The sequence below is a fragment of the Cibotium barometz genome, chromosome 2 (genome assembly GCF_041138505.1).
Source record: "Cibotium barometz isolate CiBa-2024 chromosome 2, ASM4113850v1, whole genome shotgun sequence".
Taxonomy (NCBI): Eukaryota; Viridiplantae; Streptophyta; class Polypodiopsida; order Cyatheales; family Cibotiaceae; genus Cibotium; species Cibotium barometz.
The window spans coordinates 71,728,572-71,743,707 of record NC_141047.1 but is presented as its reverse complement, the minus strand read 5'-3'; positions in this window follow the sequence as shown (position 1 = coordinate 71,743,707).

Sequence of the window (15,136 nt, the reverse complement as noted above, 5' to 3'; positions counted from 1 at the left end):
AAACTTGAGTTTCCAAGCTTTGAGCTACGCCAAGTAGCGTAGTTCACGTGTTGACATGAAGGATTGATTCAAACACAAAGGTAATCAAGCAACAAAAGAAAGAGGCAACAAGACGCATCGTGGTCGCCAAAGTGTTGTTGGAACTAACCACTATCCCGATCAACCTAGTAAGTGTCTCTGGTTATGCGCACAGCAATATACCAGTTTGATACTGACCATACACAAGACAACACAGACGTAGCTTATCAGTTACAAGTGACTACACAACGAAAATGATTACTTAATACTAATCAACTTGTGCGAATGATCTCGATTGTCACATGAAATATAGAAGACTTAACAACAAACAGATAATCCACCAGAAATAATATTAGACAAGACGAATATACAAGAAAGACATACAAATTCGACGGACTATACAAAGAATAATACAAAGCAAACCACCTTTCATTTACAAAGAGACAAAATGATATATTCACAACAACAACCTTTACATAGTTCTGTTTACATCTTTTATACTGCTTAACTTGCAGTCATAGAGTGATACAAAGATACCCTCATGCTCTAAGCACGGCTAATTTATAGAAGTAATGACCTATTAACTGGTGTTAAAGTGCATCAACTCTGACATTCCGATGGCGCTCCGGCTCAGTGGTTGTCTAGTATGTGGTTGTCCATGGCCCAACAGCATCCTCAAATAGCCTTGGTTCTCCTTACACTAGGAGTAACCATAGGAGCTCCTCATCAAGGCTTTGTTAAGAGCCACTAGAGTCACCATCCACATATGAGTGATCTACTGATAGATCAAGCACAAAAGGTTGATCTACCTTTTCCTTCCCTTTGCATGATACATGTGTACCTACATCAGTCCTCCTCAACCTTCCTGACCATGGACTAACACTATATCCACTACTAGAGGAATCTCCAGGTCCACTAAGCATATGTGATTGTTGCTCTACATGTGGTCTAGCATATGTGATTGTTGCTCTACATGTGGTCTAGCATCAGTATTTCTTACATCTGCATCTTCTGTTTCCTTCATTGTTGATGTATACCAGCTACTCATCTCATCAAAGACAACATCTTTACTTACTCGCATCTCATGAGTGGTAGGGTTATAACATCTATAATCTTTCTGCTCCAAAGCATAACCTATGAAGATGCATTTCTTTTTCTTTGGATCCAATTTTGTTCTCACTTCATCAAGAACATACACATATGCAATACACCCAAATACTTTCAAGTGAGACACATTTGGTTTTATGCATATAAACTTTTGTTCAAACGTCATACCATGAACAGCTATAGTGAGGGTCATGTTCATAATGTACACAACAGTTGGTACTTCTTCTACCCAAAAATAATGTGGCATATTCTTTATGACATCAAGGCACATGCCACTTCTGTAATGTGCCCATTTTTCCTTTCCATAACACCATTATGTTACGGAGTGCACCTGCATATAAACTATCTCTTGATTCCCTGCTTCCTCAAGAAATCAATGAACTCATTAGAAGTACTCTCCCCCACCATCTGATCTCATGAATTTTATTTGTATGCCTTTTTCCTTCTTGACCAAGACTTTAAATCTCAGAAAGTGAGCAAACTCCTCACTTTTCTCCTTCATGAAATAAACCCACACTTTCCTAGTGTGATCATCAATGAATGTAATATAATACCTGGAAACTGCAATTGTTGCAATCTTGATTAGTCCCCATACATCTGAATGTACAACATGTAATGGCCTTGCACTAACATGTTTTTCATGTAGGAAATCATGTGTGGCTTGCTTACCAAGCTGGCATGCTTCACATACTTTATGCGTATCAACTACCTTAAACTTTGGCAAACCTGCAAAAGAATATTTTGGGCATGCATAGACTTCAGCCATATTCACATGACTGTATAAAGATTGTGTGCAACCCATTGCTGTAGTGTAGTGGATCGGAAAGACCATAGAGACTAGACATAGGCTATACAAAACACACACACCAAGTATATAGAGATCATATAGAGCCCATTTCAACCATGTACTAGATATATAACGGTAAGGTCATGGTGAAGGAATACTCTCCAACAACAAAAGCAAGTGAAGCAACACCACAATGACAAACTAAAAGTCTCAAGCATATGAAGATCTCGACAATCCACTCTAACCATGTATAGACCACATGAACTATGAAGAGCACACCGTGATGAGAAGAGAGAGAATATAGAGATCACATAGAGCCCACTCCACCCATGTATGGGACACATGGATTATATAGACCACACCAAGATGGCAATGAGAATGTAAAGATCTTGTACAACCCATTTCGATGAATAGAGACCACGTGGACCATACATATAGAGATCACATAAAGCCCATTCCAACTGTTGTTATGTAGATCACATGGACCGTATAAAGTACACTAAGATGAAACCAATCATGTAAACATATTGGGAAGTCCATTTTGACCATATACAAACCACATGGACTGCCATATAGCATACATAGTGAGAAGAATGAGCATATAGAGATTACATATAACCTATTTTGACCATGTATGGGGATATACCGTACAGACCACTCCGAGATAATAACAAGCATGTAAAGACCTCAAGCAACCCATACCAACCATGTATAGAGACCATATGGACCATGCAGCAAAGGAGACCATATGGACCATGCAACAAAGGAGACCATGGGGAGAAGTATATAGAAATCTATTTCGACCATGTGCAGATCACATGGACTATACAGAGAACACTAAGGGAATATCACATGTATGGACCATACAAGGCCATGATCTATGACATCACATGGCCATCATGTGGATGATACATGTATAGAGACCATATGGACCATGCAGCAAAGGAGACCATGTACAGAGACCATATGGACCATGCAACAAAGGAGACCATGGGGAGAAGTATATAGAAAACTATTTCGACCATGTGCAGATCACATGGACTATATAGAGAACACTAAGGGAATATCATATGTATGGACCATACAAGGCCATGATCTATGACATCACACATGGCCATCATGTGGAGAAGTATATAGAAATCTATTCCGACCATGTGCAGATCACATGGACTATACAGAGAACACTAAGGGAATATCACATGTATGGACCATACAAGGCCATGATCTATGACATCACATGGCCATCATGTGGATGATACATGTATTCCCATGGTGCACATGATAGCATGTATGTCCATGATGCATGTATATCTATGCCATGTTACATGCTGTCATGGACTTGTTACATATTGACATGGACACATCAGAGAAGTCCATATAAGCAAAATCTATAGAACCGAAGCTCACCGAAAAAAAAAAGTTTATCGCCAACTGCTCAAAAAAATCCATGGAACTAAATGCTTGCCAAAAAAGGTCCTGCAAATATCGACTAAAGCGATCCTAGTGGTTGTGTCAGACTCATTGGTCAGAATGTCTCAATCCAATCTTCCCTATTTTCAGGTTTATCTTCAAGGACTAGTTACACTTACATATGAAAATATGATTGGTTTCCTAGTCATGAACTAACCTTGCTTCTCCCATGTAAGGCCTTTCGAGAATCATGGTGGAAGACCCTCTTCTCTAAAAATTCATCACCCACAAATGTGTGGTGGAAGATTAGCCCGAAGGTCTTAATCTTTGCATCATAAAGGACACCAAAAGGTTTAGCCCAAAGGTCTTAATCTTTGCATCCCGAAGGACGCCCAAAGGTTTAGCCTAAAGTTCTTAACCTTTGCATCCTAAAGGATGCCCAAAGGTTTAGCCTAAAGTTCTTAACCTTTGCATCCTAAAGGATGCCCAAAGGAGGTTTAGCTCTATTCTCTCGACAAGCTTGACCTCCACAAGGCTTATGCCTATGAGTGGCAAACTTCCCCAAGCCTCCGAGCAATCCTTGGTGATTATGATGACACTAGCACCACCATCCAAGGTTGCAAAGAAGACCGATGTACCTTTATAAAGAATAAGTAATATAATGTTTATTTTTTCGCTTTTGAAGTAGTATGCCCCAACTTGTTCATGGACACTTTTGGGTATCGTTTTATCTTGGGTATGGAAGGAGAGTGCTTATTGTGGCATAACTCATCCTCCTCCTCTTCAGGTTCAGATTTAGGTTTAGGTTCAGTTGTGTGGGGTCTTAAATTCCCATTCATCTAGTCATATAAGTCTTTCCAAAGTTGAGAATTTCCTTTTGTAAAAGAAAATTTATTAAGACTAGACCTTCTGGGGATAAGAAGGCTGTGAGGCTTGCTATATCCCTCATGCAAAAGTGAGCTGAGTGAGCATTAATATCACATGAGGGACATAGTGGTATTAATGCTTACTTTTGGGGATACAAAGGCTGTGAGGCTTGCTATGTCCCTCATGTGATATTAATGCTCACTTAGCTCATACTCAATCAGAGGAGGGCTTGGACCTACTAATGTGTAGGGGATGTGCATCCTTCCCTAGCATCCTTTCCTAGGAGATGATGACTTCAAAGGGGATGAGATAAAGTTGTCACCTATCACATCAGAGAAAATGTTATGGGGTGACTATGATGACTCATGGAAGTCCAACTTTTACCTCCCACACTGAGTCCTCCTTCATTTCATCTAGCAATGCAGAATCTTGGCAGATTGGTTCTAGAGGTAAAAGCTTCAAACCTAACTCTTTTTGCGGCCTCTTGAGGATGGTTATGGTCTTCGTCAAGGCCTTTGGATGGCACTAACCAATGAGGTTCCCTCATTAGCTCTATGTGATTAGCTCTAAGATGGGGTCATGGATCGGCTCACGCAAGGTTAGTGGTTTGTACTCGACCACTTGCTCAAGTATTGACTCTAGTTCAGCGTGCACCCTTTCGTAAAAAACTCTTGGGTTTGCTTCATTTTCTCTCTCTCCAACATGGGATTGGGTTACTCCTTGAGTTTTTTGGAAGATTTTTGTAATCAATCAATTTTTTCTCTTTGGGAAGAGCTAGTTTTAATGGGAGATTGCTCATTGTCTCTGACGAGGGACTATGAGGAAGATAGCTTCAGAGCTATCATCTAAACCACTTTCAATGGTCATGGCATCGTTTCCCTTGACAACTAATTGTGCATTATGTTTTCACAAACTCTAAGATCTTCTTCTTTTTTAACTTTGGGTCTAGTTCATTAGCCTTTTTAGGAGTTGCAGCCTTTGAGGCTTGCACCTTTGGCTCTTGGATTTCTAGCTTTAAGGTCAAAGCTTGAAGCTTGCTACTTCTTTGTTGCCTTGGATGTTTCCTTTGTCCTTGACTTGATCTAGAGCCTTATGATAGCATTAAGCTCCCGGAGACTTTATGAATAAGTCCTCCTTATACACTTAAGAAGTTAAGGCTCGTCAAAGTGGGGCTGATGCTCCTACCACCACTGGGGTGATTCTCACTATGTTGGGATAATCCCTGAAAGCATGTTTGAATCCACACTATGTTGGGATAATCCTTGAAAGCATGTTTGAATCCACACTGTAACATGTGCCTTTGTAAGGAACGGCATTGGGGTTTTCCACTAGATTCAGTGATAAATTTGGGGCACTAGGTGCAATGTTTGAATCCACACTGTAACATGTGCCTCTGTATGGAACGGCATTGGGGTTTTCCACTAGATTCAGTGGTAAATTTGGGGCACTAGGTGCAATGGTTCTATAAAGACTTAGCAGGACCCTGTAATGGAAACAATGTGAAGAGGCGGCTTGTGTACCATATTGTGAGGTCCCTCGCTCTTTATTGCACCATGGTTTTGAGCAGAGAGGTTCAGCCAATGGTTAGGGGTTACTCTGGATCACATTACTCATATGACTCATAGCTCTCATGTTTTAGACTCTCAAAGTATGCTGGTAAAGTTACTAAGTACTATTGTACTAGTGCAATTCTAGGAGGAACTAGTTGGGGTGGTAGTATCAAACATGGGTATGGCATTGGTGGTGGTTTACACATACCTCTCAGTATAGGGTTCTAATAATTGGGCACTACATTATGCCCCGATTGAGAATCAGTTGATATGGGTGGTAGGGTTTGTGGTTGCTTTGGCCCCGAGTATAGATTGTGGTGCCAAGTTTCCTTGGTACCAACAATGATCTATATCATGGTTCTCCCACAATGAGCACAATATTGTTGTTATTTAGGCCCTAGAATTGGATACTACATGGTTGTTTCAATGACACATTGCACACCAAACCATGTCTCTCCATGGGAATAGATGTGGATATACTGCTTGAGGTATTGGTTAGGGCTAGCCTTAAGGTTGTCCTTGGGGTTGACCAACCACCACTGCTAGCAGAGTTAGCCTGACCCTTCTAACAGTTAAGCAGAGTCTCAACCGCTAACTCATCCATGCTCACGTCCTTGACTAGTACTCTAGTTGGTGATGGTTGGGCACCCTTGGCCCATGATGAGGCTTTGGATGATGCATCCCCTATCTCTTGGTTTAGGTGGATGACTTCTACATCCTTGTCTTACAGGTTATCTACTAGGTCTATTGCCTCACCGTAGCACTTATCAAAGATGTAGTGCCTAGACCTATAGAGATGGCCATGTAGCCTCTTTCTCTTAATACTAATTATAAATTAATTAGATGAGCGATAAATTGTATCTACAACTCCTAATCCCTATATAAACATTACAGCTTTCACTTTACACATATTTACATCTACTAGTGTAAATATTATGCCCACTCTATTACATTTTGCAACCAACCTGAACTTATCTTTAAAGTTTTTGACATAGCAACCATCAGGGTTAAAGCGCATGTGCCTACCCTACTCAATCATTTGGCCAACTTCTTTATAATATTTGAAATGTGAAGAACATCTGCAAGGTACTTCACCTTACCATCCTACATAGAAAATGACACATTTCTAACATGGAAAATTAGATGAGCAGTATCATCCCCTGTTTCAATAAAACCTGGCTTTTTAGGAATTTTCATATCCTCATGTGGTTCAAAGCACCTGAATCCACAAACCATATATCATCATTGCATGTGGAGACATCATTTTCTGACACAGCATTAAGAACATGCTGCATAACAAACAACCTTTCATTATCCTCATTACTTCTGCTCTAGAAGATACATAGTTATTTTGCTACACTTTTCCATTTCTCATGTCATTTTGCTTCTTATAGTTATCTGCCTCTAAATGCCCAGCTTTTCCATAGTAAAAATAGCCTCGTGTATCATTTTGCTGTGTTTACCAATTTCCAACGACCTCTGACTCCCCCTGCATCTGAACTCGCCTCTTCCACCTATGTGTTGTTGTTGTTGTGATTAAGGGGACTCTTGTTTGCTGACCATAATTTTGATTACTTGTTCGGCCACCACCTTGGCCACGGCTTCAACCTCTACCTCATCCTCTACCTACACTTGTGTAGAAGGCTCGTTGCTCTAAATTGCCTTTGTTTTGTGAAGATTGGTTTTCACCCAAACTCTTTTCTTCAATAATAAGCATTGACACCAAATCTAGAAAGTTGGGAATGTTATCCCAATTGTGAATAAACATCTTGAATGCCTTGTATTGTGGCCCGAGACCACGTAGACATACTTCCATCTTATCATCATCATCAATAGAAACACCAATACATGCAAGGGATTCCACAATGCCCTTGATCTTCAAGGCATAATCATTTACATACATGTTTTTCTTCTCCACAATATGAAGCTCATTCTTCAACTGAATCTTTCGTGCCTTGGTGTTAGTTTCATACAACTTGACCAAGATGTCCCACATCTCCTTGGGTGACTTGGCATCCTGTATATGCCCAATCATGGTATTATATATACTAATAGACTTTCCTTGCTTGTTGATTCCAATCCTTGTATTCTTTTACATCTGCAACAATTGGATTAATCTCAGGTATCTCTGGTGCCTCCTCCTCATGTTCACCTTCAATGTAGTCCCAGTAGCCTTTTCCCATCAAAAAATTTGTTAATCTAAACCTCCATATATGGAATTTATTTTTATCAAGCTTCTTTGCAACAATCTCATTAATTCCATCATTTGACATCTTGTTTACAATAACACAAATTCACCAAAATAGCACTCTTGTTTGACTTGCACAAACTGTTATATTCTCTACACAGCGATACTATACTACATCCAAACTATCACAACCAGTGACCTCAATTTGCATACATACACCCAATAACACATGTAAGACCTCTTTACAATACACACAGTGTCATTTTCCTTCCTAGAATTCCAAAAACAGAGTTCCATAGAATATCAAAACTTATTTGTAGTGCACACGGACGCATGTTAACTCAAAAACGAAGGTCAAGACGCACCTAAAACGCAATTTCAATTGTTAAAAATTTAGTCCAAAAGATAGTACAGCTACCTTGCAGCCCGCTCTCACAAAGACAACTCCTCAATTGGAGTTCATTGTCGGTGCCTCTCCCGAAGAGCTCCTGACAAGGGTGTAGTGGTTGACACAAAAGGGAAAAGAGTAGGTGAAGCTCTTACCCCCTCGTATCGCTTCCTCTACTTCTCCTTCTTGCAGCTTAGCTTCTTAACATGAACTAGGCTCTGCTACCATGAAAAGATGCAGGGAGGAAAAGAGCTAGAGCTCTTGCAAAGCACACACACACTCACACAAACCCTGGAAGAGAACACACAAGATGAGAGGCTGAAAATTTCTTCTTCTTCTCATCAACAAAATAGAGGTCTACCCAAGAGATAAGGAAAACACAACATAAGTACTAAGGTATTATGTACATGCAATCCATAATGTGAACATACTAATTGAGTGAGTTAGCAAGATAAGTATGCCATAACTGAGTGGTGGACTAGTAGATGGTATAGTCTAGCTGTAGAATCATTGTTGAAGATCCATCATGTCAGTATCCTACCAAACATGCTAGTGATGTAAGTGGCAGAAACGGTCACCCAGGCATATCATAAGTGTCACCTCGTGCTAAGCTTGACATCTCAACACATGTGGTGTGCCAGTGGAGTTATGTGTAGTTTGATACTATGGTTGCCTATTTATCAAGACAACATTAGGATTAATCGATGTGACTTCAACTGATCATTTGACTAACGTGGATTATGTCTATGAGTATAGGTAGTGAGATATTTGAGGGTCTCGATTGAGGTGTCGCATTGTGAGAGGATACCGATTGAGGTGTCATGCAGATGGTGGACTGAGTGGTGGTGTGAAGACAAATATCGTGTTAATTATGACATTTCTGTATTAGCATTCAATTGATTTTTTAAAACCTATCATGTGGCTAGAGTTTACGTACGTGTACGCAAGATAGTTTAATGTGTGTGTGAGCACAATTGAATTTGTAAGTATTGGTCCATTTATATATGTTGTTGGGCCATGATTTTATCATGTGGAAACCTTAGGACTACTTTGGATAAAGTTATTTATTATAAAACAAAAGCTTAAAAGTGGAATAGGTGTTATTTATGACTATGGGCTAAAAATATGAATATGATTAATATACCATGTAAAGCCACACACATCGAGGGATATTTCACCTAATGCTCTTGTTCTTGGTGTTGTTGAGTATTTTTCTTTCTTATGCTATGCTATAGTGAAGTGATAATTTTGATTGTATAATTTACACGTTTTTATTTAAGTAAGAGAGCTTACATAGGTCCTATTTGACCAATCAACACCGGGTATTATTGGGTGATCCCAATAGCTTAGAATGGACAAAAAAATGGAGCTAAACATTAGGCTAGCCCCCGATAATGGCACCAAATATGTTTAAGTCAAGAGCTTACCTTGGACTTACCAAAGCATGTGTCGTTGGTTTTGCCTTAAGAGCTGTAAATGCAACGTCCCATGTTGGTATGCTAGCTCATTTGTCACATCCTCACTCTATTGTCACACCAAAATACTCCTTGCCAAAGGGGTGAAGGGAGAGCTCTCAATGCCTAGATAGGGGCAAGAAGAGATAATTCTTCGTTGATGGTTCTCTCTCACAAAAAGCAGGGGAAGAAGAAGGTAATCGAAGAGAGAAGCCTACAATCAGACCTACTCAAGCATGCATCCATCAAGCAAGCATGAATTCAAAATCATATAAGCAAGCAAGAAAATGGAAGAAGGAGAGCTTATAAGTAAACTATCATAAGGGAATGATTATGTATTAATTATTGTAAAAAATAACACATATACAAGTAACTAGTTTTCACACTAGGCCGGCCAAATTAAAAAATGATTCAGCCTCTATTACTAGCCTTAAGCAACTATGCACACTAACTCTGAACACTTTCCCTATTTGACATTAAGCGCATGGTAAGGCTGCTTTATATGTTCCATTGTGTTAGAATAGATAAGTGCCCGTTCACGCAGGTAAGATGACAAAGCACCTTAATGTAGGTTGAGCGAGCAAAACCTTGTTAACCTACAGACTGGTTAACATTGATGTTATGTAAAATTTTCATATCAATCATTTGTGCGAATTAATGTGAAAAATGAGATTGGTTTCTATATTATCATTAGCGAGTTTGATAAGGTCTAGAGGAAGATTGGTATCCACCACTATTTGATGTCTTATGTTTATAGAATTTCTGATTTATTGATGTGGACGAGGAGGAGGTATCTGATGATTGGCTCATGTCCTTGGGAGTGGAGCCTGATGGGAGAGACTGCTAGTTACCTTCAAATCTTAGAAATGGAGATATATTGAACTTATTTCTCATAGCTTTGAGGTTATGTATATTGTTAGAGCTAGTAGGGCTTTGTGTGTTGCTATGAACTAGGCTTCTTCTTCTCTGGGTGGTAACTTTGTATAGACTATTTCATCTAATGAGGACTAGGATGTTGATGATAGTTAGGTGGTTATTTAACAAATGATCTGCCCCTGGTTTTATGTTGACCTATCTTGTATACAACTAGTTTCCCTCTTATATGTAAAGCATTTATGATGTATGACATGTGAATATTATATATATATATATATATACATATAATAACTATATAACTATATACATATAATAACTATATAACTATATATATATATGTGTGTGTGTGTGTGTGTGTGTGTAGAACTTGTTGATATATATATATATATATATATATATATATATATATATATATATATATATATATATATATTTATAATGTCAACAAGTTTTATATCTTAAAATTCTCCAGAAGGTCGGTTGGTGCAAGAATAATAGATTTATACCTTGGAGTTTCTTAGCCAAATAGATCCTCATGCACCTCATCTTTTGGCACAACAAGGATAATGTGAGTGGGTAGTTAGGGTGGTGCCACAATGGAATGGGATTGATCACTTGTAAGAGATGAATGAATTGTTATAAGAAAAGATCAACAAGTTATGTATATTAAATTCTCAAGAAGGTTGGTTGGTTGCAAGAATAATAGGTTTATATCTTGGATTTTTTTAGCCAAATAGATTCTCATGTGCCTCATCTTTAACACAAGAAGGATGATGAGGGGGTAATTGGGGTGGTGCCACAAGTGGATGGGATTGATCACTCATAAGAGATGAATGAAATGTTTACAAGGAAAGATCAACAAGTTATGTATTTTAAAATCTTAAGAAATGAAAAAGTCGTTTGATAAAGGTGTAGGCAGAAATAGTAAATGCTACAAAAATTTTCAAGAGAAGACAATGAATCTTCCATAGCCACTCGAGCTTACACTCCCAACCCCCCACCCTCCCAAAAAATAAATAAATATATATATGCCACTTAGGTGGCTTTAGAAGATATTGCTAGGCTAGAAGATATTGCTAGGCTAAAAGATACTCCTAGAAGTTACTCTCATCATGCAAGCAAGGGATAATGTCGAAAGGATAAGTGAGTGAGAATGGGACTTTACAAGAGGATACGATTAGCATGAAATTTAAAATATGTACATGATCTGTTTGCAATAACATTGTCTTGTTTATACCATATTAATAATATTTTTTCATTTATTTTAAAATAATATAATTCCACAAATTTCGAGCACTATGTCTCGTGGAGCACATTGATACTAGAAGAACAACATTTGATTGTAAAAGTAGGGTAGCTATTGAGAGAAGAGTCCTGAAGAAGCCTTACCATCATCATCACCCAATGACAATATCTCCTTGAAACTTTCTATTAATGCTACCTTTAAGTCTTGTATTGGAAGATGTAAAAGACATGGAGGTAGTAATAGAAATCAACTTGTTTGGAGTCATGAACCTTGCACAAGATGAACAATTTGTAAATTTCGTTTCTATGCTTTCATTGTAGTCACAATAATTTACTTAAATCCTTTATCAAAGTGTATTAGCTCATAAAAGATAATTAAGGAAACGTAATGTTTATTATGGCACATCGGTATATATGTATGTTAGATAGTAGTGAGACGAGTATATTGAGGCCTGTAACTTTTGATAAAAAATAAAACTATCTCCTTAAAAGCGTGAACCTCTTGTAGTGGTAATAGTTCGTTTGAGAGAGAGAGAGAGAGAGAGAGAGAGAGAGCCCAAGAGCACATCACTAGTATAGAAAGAGAGAAAGAACACCCCCCACTCTCCACTTGACCCCTTCACATGAACTTGCAAATGCATAGCACACAAGCTCCCACTTTATTCAATACTAGAAAAGAGGGATTTCATTGAAGCGAGATTACTATTAATGCCCACTTCTTGTGAATGTGCATGTGGAGGGTTCGAAACCCAACATTATTATAGTATGTTATGTACTTGGTACTAATCCTCAAGATTAGTGGCCTAATTTGGTAGGGTTTGTTAAATTTGCAGCAATGTGATGAGCTATGGTGGATCAAATGCTAGAATCAACATCATTAGAAAAGAGATTAGACGATATTAAGACATGATTAGTGAGCAATTAACTGATAGCTTAATGTAGGCATGGATAATCAAAAACTAGCAAATTCTCATTAGGCCAATGCCTTAATTTATAGAGTTTACATCCAAGCATCTAAGCATCTAATCCCACTGATCTCTCCTTGATTCACTCCACCTCTTTTGCTTGATTCTCTCCACCTCTTCCCAGAATATCTCCACACCTCCTAAATCTTCTCATGCTACCCTTTATTCTCTCCTAGTAGATACTTCTCACCTTTTCACAGCTTCTCTCACATTTACAGATTCTCTTTTATAGCCTCTTGCTAAGGGCTTGTTCCCGCACACACCCTATTCACTTGTATATTTCAATACCTCCCCTCAGTGAATAATCCTAGCACACCTGGACCCTATACCAAGTTTCCCTCTTACTTGATAGTCCGCGACCAGTGCCTCAAGACCCTAAACTCATAATCCTTGACACTCTCGCTCTCTATGTGTCCAAGGCTACTACAAGTGCCGTGACCTTGACTAAAGTGCTCACACATACATCTACCACATGGCCTACATCATCGGTGGCTCAGAGGTGGTTTTACTCTGTTGGGGCAGGTTGCATTGGGTTGTGGGGTTTCTCTCTCTCTCTCTCTCTCTCTCTCTCTCTCTCTCTCTCTCTCTCTCTCTCTCTCTCTCTGAAAAGATAATCTGACTCCACTTCCTTAGGAGCCTCCATGAAGTTTGCCGATATCGTTTCTTCTCCACTGGGTTTGCTGTAGCAGTCTCTTGCCATGTGTCCTGGCTTTCCTCAGTTGTGGCAAGTGAAGGTCCTTCCTCCTACTCTGCCTCTTCCTCGTCCTCGTCCTCCAGAGAATCATCCTCGGGTGAAGAACGCTTTTTCTTCTCCAGTTGTTGAGTCTAGCCATTTCTTCTCGTTGACCCTGGTCTCTTGCTCTAGTAGAGCTCCTTCTATCTCATGCAGCTTCAATTCAGGTACATTCTTTAATGTTGCTACAATGTTTTCATATTCACCTTTGTCCACACTCTTCAGAAGCACTACTAGTGCCTCATCATCTTCTACCTTTTTGCCAATGGCTACCAGTTGTTGCTTAATGCTTTTATATTTGTTCAAGTGTGTGATTAAAGGTTCACTTTCCTTCATATCCAGTTTGTAGAATTGCATTAACAGATTTATCTTTGAATTTTTTGCTTGAGTGCCAAATAATTTATTGAGTTCATCCCATGCACCTTTGGCCCATTGTATCCCTGTGATGTGATGAATGATTTCATCATTTAAACTGAGTGCGATAAGTCCTAATGCTTTCTCATTCCTGATCTTCCACTCATTTTCCCCACTCACCTCTAGGCATTCATCTCTTCCCTCAACTAGCCCCCACAGATTTTTCCTCATGAGCAAATACATGGTTTTTGTTTGCCATGTATAAAACTGCTCCCCATTAAATTTGGCTCTCTTGTGCTGTACTCATAATGATGTGAAGGGAGTCTTACCTCTTGATCCAATTTCAAGATTCAAGGGCAGTGTCTACCCTTTTACAACCCAATATGGTGTTTAGGTGATAATTACAACAGATTTATCAGCATAAATTCACCAGAAATTACATTAAACCAAGGGTAACAAATCTGTATTGAGTTGGGGTATCAAACTATCTCCAAATTGCAATATGAAGTTATAGGGATCTGTATCAGATACCCAATGATTAATTTGAACCCTCAATTGCACCAAAATACAATGAGTAGTGTTGATTAATCACTGATTAGCAAATTAATCGTATGTTTTGTGTGCAAAAAATAGAGTATGCGGGGAGTCCAGATTTGAGGCCTTAGAGTTTAAATGAGCTCAAATCCTTTAAAGGCCATCAATAGCAATTAGTCTAATAGAGGATTAAGCCAAGAAACATAAGATTTGACCAAACATTGAATGCTTAATCTCTGTTTTACCAAAGTCACCTGTGCAGATTTGATGAAGAGCTTAGATCTCACTGTAGACTTGATGAAATCAAAAACTGTCTTCACCAGCTTGTAGAGCACCCTCGAAAATCCCTAGAGCCAAGAGGAATTAGAGCAATGTCTTCTGGTGCAGACAAGATCTCAAATCTTCTTTAAAAAAAAGGCGCCAACGAATTCATAAAAATTGGCAGTTGTAGAAGGCGGTTTGGCGAATCGCTTGAATTGGCTGGAGCATGAGGCTTGTGGCTATGTGTGGCTAAAGTCTTGAAGGCTATTGCTAAGCATGGAGGGAGATCAAGCCCCTCCACCAGCTGGGGGTATATAAGCTCTTTGAAAAAGAGGTAAAAAAACTTAATTATCTACTAATCTTGATTAGCTAGGTGATTAGCAAGATAATGGGCTCATA